Raw genomic sequence first — 10,817 nt, 5'->3', positions numbered from 1 at the left:
GCCGCCGTCTTAGATTTATTTAAATAAATGAGGAGTAAACTAACAAATTAGGTACCTTTTATGGATGCCCATGGGCTCTCACTGGGATACTTCACTTTTCCCAATCCACTCGGCACAGGATAATATCTGTACGCTTGGAGAGGCGAGTGCATGCGTGTGTGTGCATGTGTACGTGTGAATGGAGGATGGTAGTGGGCCAGGAGGGGTTTCGCCAATCAAGCAGGCCACACTTCCTCCCCCAGGTTCTAATTTTGTGCCACATTAAAGAGCTCTGCCTCCATTTAGGACATAGAGAAGCATTTTCATAATTTGCCGGGTCTCCCGACTAGCTGGTGGTGCCTTCTCCTTCCCCCCCCCTCAACTTCTCCCTCCACTCTCGCTCTCACACTGTCTGAATGGAAGGCCTGAGGAGGAAGAAGGGTAAATGATTCGCTTCCTTTCAACCATGCCGCTTTTCTGCATAATGTCGCTCCTGGTGTGCATAGCAGCTAATATTTATCTCTTTAATGGTGCTCTATTAGGCCTGAATATTATATTCTCTATAAAAGCTAACATTGGTGTGTCTCATACGTACAAATGATACGATACATGTACTCAATCCTGGCATCTTCAATGTATTCTGCATCCTGTTTTACTGATAATATCTAAGATTCGGGATACATTTACTGCAAAACTAGGTTAAATTTCCTTTTGCCACACCATCCATTCATGCTCCCCACTATGCAGAAGCAATGATTCTTATGTGATTGGTCACATAATTCACAGTCTCAGGGGGCATTTCATTGCTGACAGACAAGCTAATCTAAAATCCCTCAATTTACAAATGAAAATCCCACCATCCAATTGAGCTAATAGAGGGACTTGAATGGGATAATAAGATGTGCTGTAATACTGTGTAAAAAGCCTTTAACGTGTTGGTGTAAGAGCCCGTGTGGCTGCATGTTTGACTGTTTGCTGTGATTACAGGGGCCCGTTGGGCCTGGCTGCGGCCCCACGGCTGGGACGGGGTGCTTCTCCCTGGGCAAGGAGATAGGGCCTGGCGTCCCTGCTGCTGGAGCTCCGGGGAGCACAATGTCAGAATGGAGGGATGGATACTCTCTTTCTCTCTCTCTTGCTCTCTCTCTTTCTATTTCTCTTTGCCGGCCTCGCTGTGGCTGCACCGTGGCGCTGCTTGCAGATGTGCACAAACAAGGGAGGATTAAAGCAAAACGAATCTAAACAGACAAATGGAATTAGAGTGATGGGTGTCATTGGGCTGGTTCACAGTGATAAACAATGATGCCCTGTGTGAGTGTGTGTGTCTGGGGGATTATCGGTGGTTAGGTGTGTGCTGTGTATGGCTGCTTCTGCCTGTTTGCTGATCTGTCTATATTTTTGTAATTATGCGTGTGTATATTTATTTGGTCACGTGTGTGTGTGTGTGTGTGTGTAGTTGGTAACGTGTTATTCCATATGAACGCTGCATGATTGTGTTTTTTCCCTCCTATTTCCTTCCTGTGTTTACATTTTTACCTCCATCAAGAAGGTTATGTTTTCATTTTCATTTGTTTGTTAGCAGGATTAAAGAAAAACTGCTCTAACCGATTTCTACATGAAGAGATAGGACATAAAGGTGCAAACCCATTATATGGTCACTGTGCATCAATACACATCCAGCCAATGTGAATGTCAGAGGTCTATGCTGGACACGGTCTCTTGTGGCATGCATCTGTGTGTTGATGTGCCGAGGAGGTCAAATCTTTAGCGGAGTCAGCAGGCGGGCAGTCATCAACAGTCTGTGGGCTCCCCTGCTGAGGGCCTCGGAGATTAAGGATAAACCCTCACCCGCCAGATGGGCACGGCACATCCCCAACATCAGCACCCGCCGCACCTTTTGGACCACACTCAACCCTGCTACCCCTCAGATCCTCTGAGGTGATCACAATCCAGATTCCATTTAGTGACACTAAAATAGTATTCTAAATGAATAACTTATATTTCTATCTTGACAGAACCACACAAGTTGGCCAGAAAGGCGAGATGAGGAAGTCTTCAAAGTGTCAAGTAAGTGGATGTTTACTGCGGTCCCGTCAGCACATTGGGGGCTACGAGAAATTAAACATGCAGGTTGATTTGATGTGCTGTATTTCAGAGCCACAGGCAACATTGAGACCATATTTTATGTGGTTTATAGCTACATTGTGAGGGCACACATTTTTACGTAGTTGCATAATTGACTCGCTTTCCTTATGGGGAGTCCCCCCATGTTACGGGTGTCCAAACATTTTCCACATTTTCAGTCACATACTGAAAAATCACAGGATGCGGGGGGCTACTTTATTTTTTGTATAATTTTACATTTTGTAAAAAGGCTAAAATAAAAGCTTATATTAAGAAGCAAAGATTTGTGTTATGAGTTATCAGTGGGGGGGGGGGTCACAAGAGGTCATGTTACAAGATCTTGCGAGATTAAAATGTGATTTATCATTCAGAAAAAAAGATCTACAGTATAATTATTCACGGGCTGCACGGCGGACGAGTGGTTAGCATGCAGGCCTTACAGCTGGGAGACCCGAGTTCAATCCCACCCTCGGCCATCTCTGTGTGGAGTTTTCTCCGGGTACTCCGTTTTCCTCCCACATTCCAAAAACATGCTAGGTTAATTAGCGACTCCAAATTGTCCATAGGTATGAATGTGAGTGTGAATGGTTGTTTGTCTATATGTGCCCTGTGATTGGCTGGCCACCAGTCCAGGGTGTACTCTGCCTCTCGCCTGAAGACAGCTGGGATAGGCTCCAGCACCCCCCACTACCCTTGTGAGGATAAGCGATAGAAAATGAATGAATGAATAATTAATTGTGTCATTGGGTGGAAACGGGGCCGGTAGCATACACAGTGCAGAATAGTGTAATGTACAGATATACATTATGTACATTACAATATATTGTCAAGTATTTTTTGTATAGTAATCATCTCATTTTCGTAGACCCAATCTCATGTATCATGTTGAGTCAGCCCTCATTACTAGTATCAGTATTTTATAGTTTTCTTTTTACATTGTGCCTTTTTTTATCTATTTTTGACATTTTTCCTTACTTTTCATAGTTTTCTTTTTTCTCCATTAATTAATCTCAGTGACAACGACCTAAATATAATCGTCTGGGGTGCTTTGGCTTGAGGAAACTATTCAAAAGTTGCTAGAAAGCAGATTACATGAGAGAAATGTCCAAACCAATAAAAGATGCCATGTCTCAGACTAATGCCCATCCAACAAGTGACGGTACACAATGCTCCTCGAGCTATGATGTCATCACAGCGGCCCCCACTCATCTGCCTCTATTACTTTGGACTACGGGCCTAAGTGACTACAGGCCTTTTTTTTACGAGAAGGGAAGAAAGACTCTGCTGTTGTTCTTGAAAAGCTGTGTTTATCCAGGATTAGAGACACCAGCATGTTAATAATTGTTTCTCACAGAAGTGCAAAGAAGCACTTTCCTGTAATCCCCTAATCAGGCATTACACCTCTGAGCGAAGCCACAACGCAGGCGCGTGGAATGTGTGACGCAGCACGCCCACAGAGTGTAATACGCCTGCGTCTGCCCTGACGACGTCGTATCCCCCCCCCCCCCCCACGTGGCGCACAAGCACCTGCTCTCTTCAGCTCCATCATCTTCTGAATGACCGAGACTAGGAGCTGGGAGATCTCACACTTTAAGTTCTCCAACATTAATGCTGTTTGAGAACGCTTAACACCAACTTAATAATATTCTAACAAGTCTATCTTTCTATGGTGGCTGGTGTGATGCTGTTTTAAATGTATTGATGCATTCAAAGCCTTAGTATTATTAAGCATACCTGATGTCAGTCATTCCTAAAAGTATCTACAGTCTGTAATTGACAATTGTGACAAAAGACTTATGGCCAATTAGTTCTCCCAAGTGCCCCAGTCAAGACCTTTTGGGCTGTTTTTCAACTAATCCTACTCAAATTGACATATGCTCGCCTGTCCATTTAAGCTGTGTACCAAATTTTGTTATGATTTTCTTACATATCTTAGTTCCAGAGGTTGTTTGTTGAGCCGTGTGAGAAATGTCAAGTCAATCAGGCTTAGGTTTTGATAACAATGGGATGTATTTGTCTGAAAAATAATAGCACAGGTTAGAGTCTGGTGTTTTTTTTTTTTGACAAATGTTCACCCTTTCGGGCACAGTGATTCGGGAGTAGAAAAGTTAGCTTACATGTAGCTATGGTGTTAACATCATTATGGCGCTTCTGTTGCATGTTCACGCTCCGTCTCGCCTCTAAACCGAGATGACTGTTTGTTCACAAATTGTTTAATCCACACTGGGCCTCCTTTTTCGAATTGTTTTTAGTCCTGAATGTTTGTTTGTAGTCACTAACCCCCATCTCTCTTTCTTTTAAAGGGGCCAGCTTGGAGAGTGCAATGAGGAGATCGACGGGGATTAACCTGAGGAATTTAATTAGTGCTTCTTTTCCATAACATTTCAATCTCCCTGCGCTTGGCCGTGCTGGAACAGAACCGTGATGACCAGCAGCTGGGGAGGGAGGAGAGCGGGTGGAAGTGTCCAGAGGTAAGACACGCTTTTGACAAACAGATTAGTGTGACACCCTGTGGAGGTGAGGAGTTGGGAGAAGGACCACACTATTAATAATAATAATAATAATAATAATAATGTCTGTTTTAATGCAATCACAATCAGCCTTTTTGTCATGTTGCTCTCTGGAATCATTGTAGTGGTTGAACTTTTATTATTTTTCACACTCTTTCATATAGTTATCCTAAAAAAAGAACATATTTCAAACTGTTACAGCCTGTTCCTATGAAGTTGCGGCAGCATCAGCCAATTATATATGCTTTACTTTTGCCTCATACAGAACACAATTATGATGCATTCAATTGTTTGCTCGACAAAATGTGAAATCATAATTCATAAGTGAAGTCATAGAAATGTCAAAGTTGTTGGCTCTTTTTCAACAGTAGCGCATGTATGTACATTTTATCACATATTTTTTGATTATTACCGACTTGAATGAGTTGCATAAACACATTTTTTACCTGTGGGGATCCATATGTACTATATGCACCCCACCTTCTATTCATTTTCTATATCATCATGCTGGAGCCTATCCCAGCTGACTTCGGGCGAGAGGCGGGGTACACCCTGGACTGGTGGCCAGCCAATCACAGGGCTTGTTGTATGTTCATTCATTCATTCATTTTCTACCGCTTATGCTCACGAGGGTCGCAGGGGTGCTGGAGACTATCCCAGCTGTCTTCAGGCGAGAGGCAGGGTACACCCTGGACTGGTCGCCAGCCAATCACAGGGCTTGTTGTATGTTCATTCATTCATTCATTCATTTTCTACCGCTTATCCTCATGAGGGTCGCAGGGGTGCTGGAGCCTATCCCAGCTGTCTTCAGGCGAGAGGCAGGGTACACCCTGGACTGGTCGCCAGCCAATCACAGGGCTTGTTGTATGTAGTATTGTTAAATTTATAATTTTTTTCTTCAAAATTAATGTTTTTTGTTGCTTTAGCTGATATCAATTTCATTCTGACAAAATGTACGGTAGTGTTGGGTTGCGTACATCCAGACGGACTGCGTGTTATTGGCCCAGTGATGGTGCTGGGGAGTGGGTGGCAGGAGGCTTGGGGTAATCACGACTAAATCTGAAGCCGCACTGTTGCATTGTAATCCTGATGCTAAACTCCCCATTAACCCATCTGGGACCCTACAACAGACAACAACCCCATCCTTCTCCAAATATATACACCCACCCGAACCCCCACCCATCATCACCACCTGCCACACAAACACACTTAAAGCCTCGCTGACTGCATGTTAGAAGTGCTGTCTTCCCGTTACAAGGGGCGGGTGGGCGTTGAGGCGGATTGGGGGCTCTGGGGTGGAGCTTTGGGGGGGGGTTCAGCATGTCCAGCAAATTAAAAATGCTGCTGTAGGAATGTTGAAATGAAATCCCACGGGAGCAACGGGTACCAGCGTGCTGACCCCGCTGGTCACTTGTGAGTCCTGTGTTTTGTATTCTGCACACACCCTCTCCTGTGGGGGGGGGCGGTGGTCGGTGGAGGGGGGTGGGCGGCTGCAGACACCTCCTGTGGGACTGCTGATAATTTAAGTCAAACATTATGTCCATGCTTGTTTGACACCCATTTAAAGCTTTTCAATCACGTTTGATACAGTCCGGCCTTCAGGGGCTGTCCATGTCTTTTTCCCGCCTCGGAGAAACAATCACTTTTGTTTGACAGCGACCCTCATGTCAAATCAATACATCTATCCTGAATCACTTCCAATCTAGTTGACCTTTATATGTTTATATTTTACAAACGCAAGGCCAATACAATAGGGCGCTTGTGGAGTGGATACCCTTCCCCCCCTGGGTACCTCATATAACCCCCCCGTCCTTCTTGAGCGGAGCCGTGTGCCACTAATTAAGTACTCTTAATGTGCTATGGAGTATACTCATTAATGAACTGTAGTATCCCTAATAGAGAAAACAGGAGGTTCAAGGGACAGTTTTATGGACCATAAACATAAGCTAGAATGCGATTTTATTTTTATTTTATTTGTCATCTTTTACACTCCTTTTTATTTCTTTAAATTTGTCCAGAAAAATGATTTGTGTCCTATCAAGTGGTTCCCTGTTTGAAAGACAACCACCCCCCACCCCAGAGCCCCGCCACTCCCTGCTATTTGTTTATTTCATTTTCATGGAAATGCACAACAAAAAGATTGGCGGTGTTTGTCTTTATGAAAGTAGGCCAAACAACCGCTGACAAACAAGCGGGTGGGAGTTGTAGGTCAGGGCGCCACAAGCCGTGTGTAACCGTGCCTGTCGAAAGAGCGTGACACGCCGCCTCCGTGGTCCACAATAGACACAATAACGCACATGCGAACCCTGCCAGGATGATGTAATGTCATCTAGACTCAGACACAACAAAATAACAGGAACATTAGAAGCAAAGCGGCATCATTTCAATCTGGTTTTTACGTGATTAGCAGCACAATGAAGGTAGAAGCCAAAAGAGATCATCTTGAAGCTGTGCAATGTGAAAAAAAGTGAAAAAATAACATTTAAATAAAGTTGTGGTTATAGAATTTGACAGAAAATGTTGGGCTAAATGTCTTTTTTCACTTCTACCATATCTGACATCACAAGGTTGCATATTATGCAAGACCATAGTTATGTAACAATAAAAAAAAATACCTAAATGTACATTTTGCTTTTTATTTGGCCTTAGGGGACTTTTTTTGTAATACAGTACTTCATTTCGGGCTGCACGGTGGGGCGAGTGGAGCCTCACAGCTAGGAGACTTGAGTTCAATTCCACCCTCGGCTATCTCTGTGTGGAGTTTTGTGTAGGTTTTCTCCGGGTACTCCGGTTTCCTCCCACATTCCAAAAACATGCTAGGTTAATTGGCGACTCCAAATTATCCGTAGGTATGAATGTGAGTGTGAATGGTTGTTTGTGACCAGTCCAGGGTGTACCCCTGCCTCTCGCTCCAAGACAGCTGGGATAGGCTCCAGCACCCCTGTGACTCTCGTGAGAATAAGCGATAGAAAATGAATGAATGAATTGATTCCAGACCTAACCATGAGGAATGAATTTCTGCAAAGTATGATTTCTTATATAGATCATCAAAAAAATGTTCATGACCTTCTAAACACGTTTTCCAACAGTATTAGAGCCCTGCAGACATTAAATAACACCCCTACAGTCACCCTTACATTTGTATCACCCACTATAGTAGACATTTAATAAGAAAGTAAGCCATATAAGACATAAATAAATTAGCGTTGGAAGAGTTGCTTGTTATTCTTTTTTTACATTCATATAAATGTCACATTACTGACAGTCATCATGTCTTTGAATGCGTCTTCCAAATGGTATATATTTTATGATATTTCTTTTATGCAGTCTTTTGCTTTAAAATGCCTTTTGTAGGCAAGGAATATGTAAAATTTGCTTAAATGTGCATATGTTTTTTTACAAATAATAGGTTGTATTCAACCACAAAACAGCGATAATTTCTGAATAGGAATGCAGTTGAAACATCGTGAAGCGGTGAGATTCGAAGCGCATTCATTACACAAAATCAAGTGGCCAAACAAAGAACCCTTTGGGTTTCTGTCCAAGCATTTTTTTTTTATTGAGTGCGACTGCTACATAACCATCCATGGGGCCAAAGAAAGTTGCGAGTGCCAGAAATTTGATAAAGAAGCTGAGAATTCCATCTCATTAGGATGTACGGGAAGTCCGCATCAAAAATAAGTTCCATCTATTCATTATTTGAAATTATTTCACATTGTTTTCTGCATGTGAAACTATGGAGCATTATTTTCAATAAATTGTTTTGTATATTTGGGTGTCTGGAAAAAAGGAGTCATTGGATTTACTTTATTATTTTAATCGGTTTCGGTTTTTGTCTAGCCTTTTTGGAAAAATATTGATTGATTGACTGCTTCAAAATCAGAACAATTAACCAGTGTATAAAATAGTACCTTATATAGAAATGTCCTTTCCTCAAAAACAACATAAACGACTACAAGTCACTGATGTCCACATTAAGTAACTAAATGAAATGATTGGTTTATACGTGTCTATGTTTTCCGTCCACTCTCCTGGATCGAATGTTATGTTAGTTCATTCCTCTGTGAACCAGAGGTCAAGAACCTCACAGACCCATCGGGCTCAACTTGACCCGACCTTGTTAACCTCAGCGACCCGAGTCCGACACCCCCCTGCAGTGTCAGTGCTCCGCTCTCTGCTGGAGTTCATAAATCACTCAGCAGCATGTATGATGGGAGCGGCTAATCAACGGCATGTTTGAACTCGAAGATTGCACCGATTTATGAAAGCGTATAAGCGAGCATAAATACATAATAAAGTCAAGAGCGGCAGTATGTGTTGAACAGATATATAATGGTAAAGCTTCACTTAGAAATATTAACAAGAATGAAAGGTTTAACTTAGGTTAGTGCCATTAACTAACTGAAAAGGACGCGAAACCATAAGAAATAATATATCCATCTATTTTCATATGCCGCTTATCCTAATTTATGGTTTTACAAAATATATTGCATATAAATACTATAAGTTATGAATGAAAGAGACAAACATAATGAGTATTTAATATTACCTTTACCTTCATGAAAGATGTGATTCTTGGCAACTTCCCCCAAAACACAAAATGGCATCGAGATCAACCACCACCTTCTTGTTTTGACATGAGCTGTTTTTCTCACCTCAATACTGTAATCCAATGTAGCCCTGTCATTTGTCATTTATATACATTTAGAATGATTTGATACATGTAAAACTATAATCATAAAACTAAAAATGTGTTTTGTGGTAACATTTTTCAGAGTGAACCACTGACGACGTTGCCAGGCCCAGTTGCCATTTTGTTCTCTCGCTATTGGGATGCTAACCAGGAAGGTATTAAGTATCCTGATGGACTCACAGGATATTAATAACACGACAAATTGCATGCAATATTGTACCCTAAATAGGGAATACATGCAAACTGTGGCTAAATTGTGGTGTCATTTTTTTTACGTTAACCAAAGTTCTACTATATTATATTTAGTAAAATGACATCTTTGGCGAACACAAATATAGGAAAAGATGAGATTAAACATCATTTTCAGCTCAACATGAATTTCATTAGCAGCCTTAGTTGACCTCTTAGTGAGTCCCATTGTAGTCAACCTCATTTCATTATAATACATGCAATTGTTTTCAATGATGCCCTCCCACTCTACTACCACCTTGCAACAGACAACCCCCACCCCCCCACGCCCCCTCACACACACTGTGTTATTAGTCGTTTGGCATAATACCTCAGGTTACTCGCACACACCAGATGCCCACCAACGCTCATTCAGATAAAGCGGGCACGTGATGGTCTGCCCCGAGGCCCTGCCAGCTTCAAGTCATTGTGTTCCCTTGGGGGCAGGCGGCCGGCCTCCCTAATAAATACTCTTTTGTCTTTGGAGGAGTAACAAAGCGGAGAGGCCAAGCGGCTGGTGTGGCACGTGCACCGCCACTCGTTCCACTGGTGTGTGTGACCCCAAAACAGGTGGATAAGAGGAAAGGCCCGAGTGTGCGGTTTGGGGGGTGGGGGGGAGTTTGCGTGGGACAAGTGCATCTGTCCCCACACTCAACGACTCTCCGGGTCAGCCACAGCTCCATATGCTTGTAGGAGTGAGGGAGTGAAACTTGAGTGGCGTGATTAGGAGACGTAGCATCAATCAGATGATGGAGTTATTGGTTAGGGGAGGTGATTGGTAAAGTATATGATACATATTTTCTTAACCTGGCAAATTTTGCCATGTTTCTTTGTGCTGTTTGAACAGTACAGTAGGTCCCAGTTTGTTGCAGGGGTTACGTTTGATGCCTAATGCTAAAATCCACTAGTATAATACATATATTTTTCACGCTCCTATGCTCCTATGCCTCCAAATCCATTCATCCATCCACATTCTCCTCCAAATTTAGATCAACATTTGCAATCAAAGGCTGTGTTCGAAACCGCATACTTAGCTACTACTCCTGCTAACTCTTTGAGTATGCAGTGTGTCTACATTGGCGGTATGGGATTTTTGAGTATGCGAGAAGTACCCGGATGCATACTGCATTCGCCAGAAATGTTGAGTATGTATCATCAGTGTACTACTTACACTCAAATTACCCAGAATGCAACACAAGGTGATATCATTGCAAAAAAAAAAAAAAACATTGGCTGAACACTAAGCAGCAGGATGGACCAACAGTTGTGTCAAGCAGGATATATTG

At 42.6% G+C, this 10,817-nt stretch overlaps 1 long non-coding RNA gene across 1 annotated transcript; it reads left to right on the top strand.

Moving 5' to 3' along the window:
• Positions 1–426: 426 nt before the first annotated feature.
• On the top strand, positions 427–4,563 carry LOC144901687 (uncharacterized). The gene is made up of 3 exons (XR_013629744.1): positions 427–1,914; positions 1,992–2,043; positions 4,404–4,563. It is a non-coding gene; the product is annotated as an uncharacterized LOC144901687 (long non-coding RNA).
• The last annotated feature ends 6,254 nt before the right edge of the window (positions 4,564–10,817 follow it).

The sequence above is a fragment of the Doryrhamphus excisus genome, linkage group LG14, assembly GCF_037039965.1.
Source record: "Doryrhamphus excisus strain RoL-2023G ecotype Guam linkage group LG14, RoL_Dexc_Guam_v1.1, whole genome shotgun sequence".
Lineage (NCBI taxonomy): Eukaryota > Metazoa > Chordata > Actinopteri > Syngnathiformes > Syngnathidae > Doryrhamphus > Doryrhamphus excisus.
This window is presented reverse-complemented; position numbering and strand designations above follow the sequence as displayed.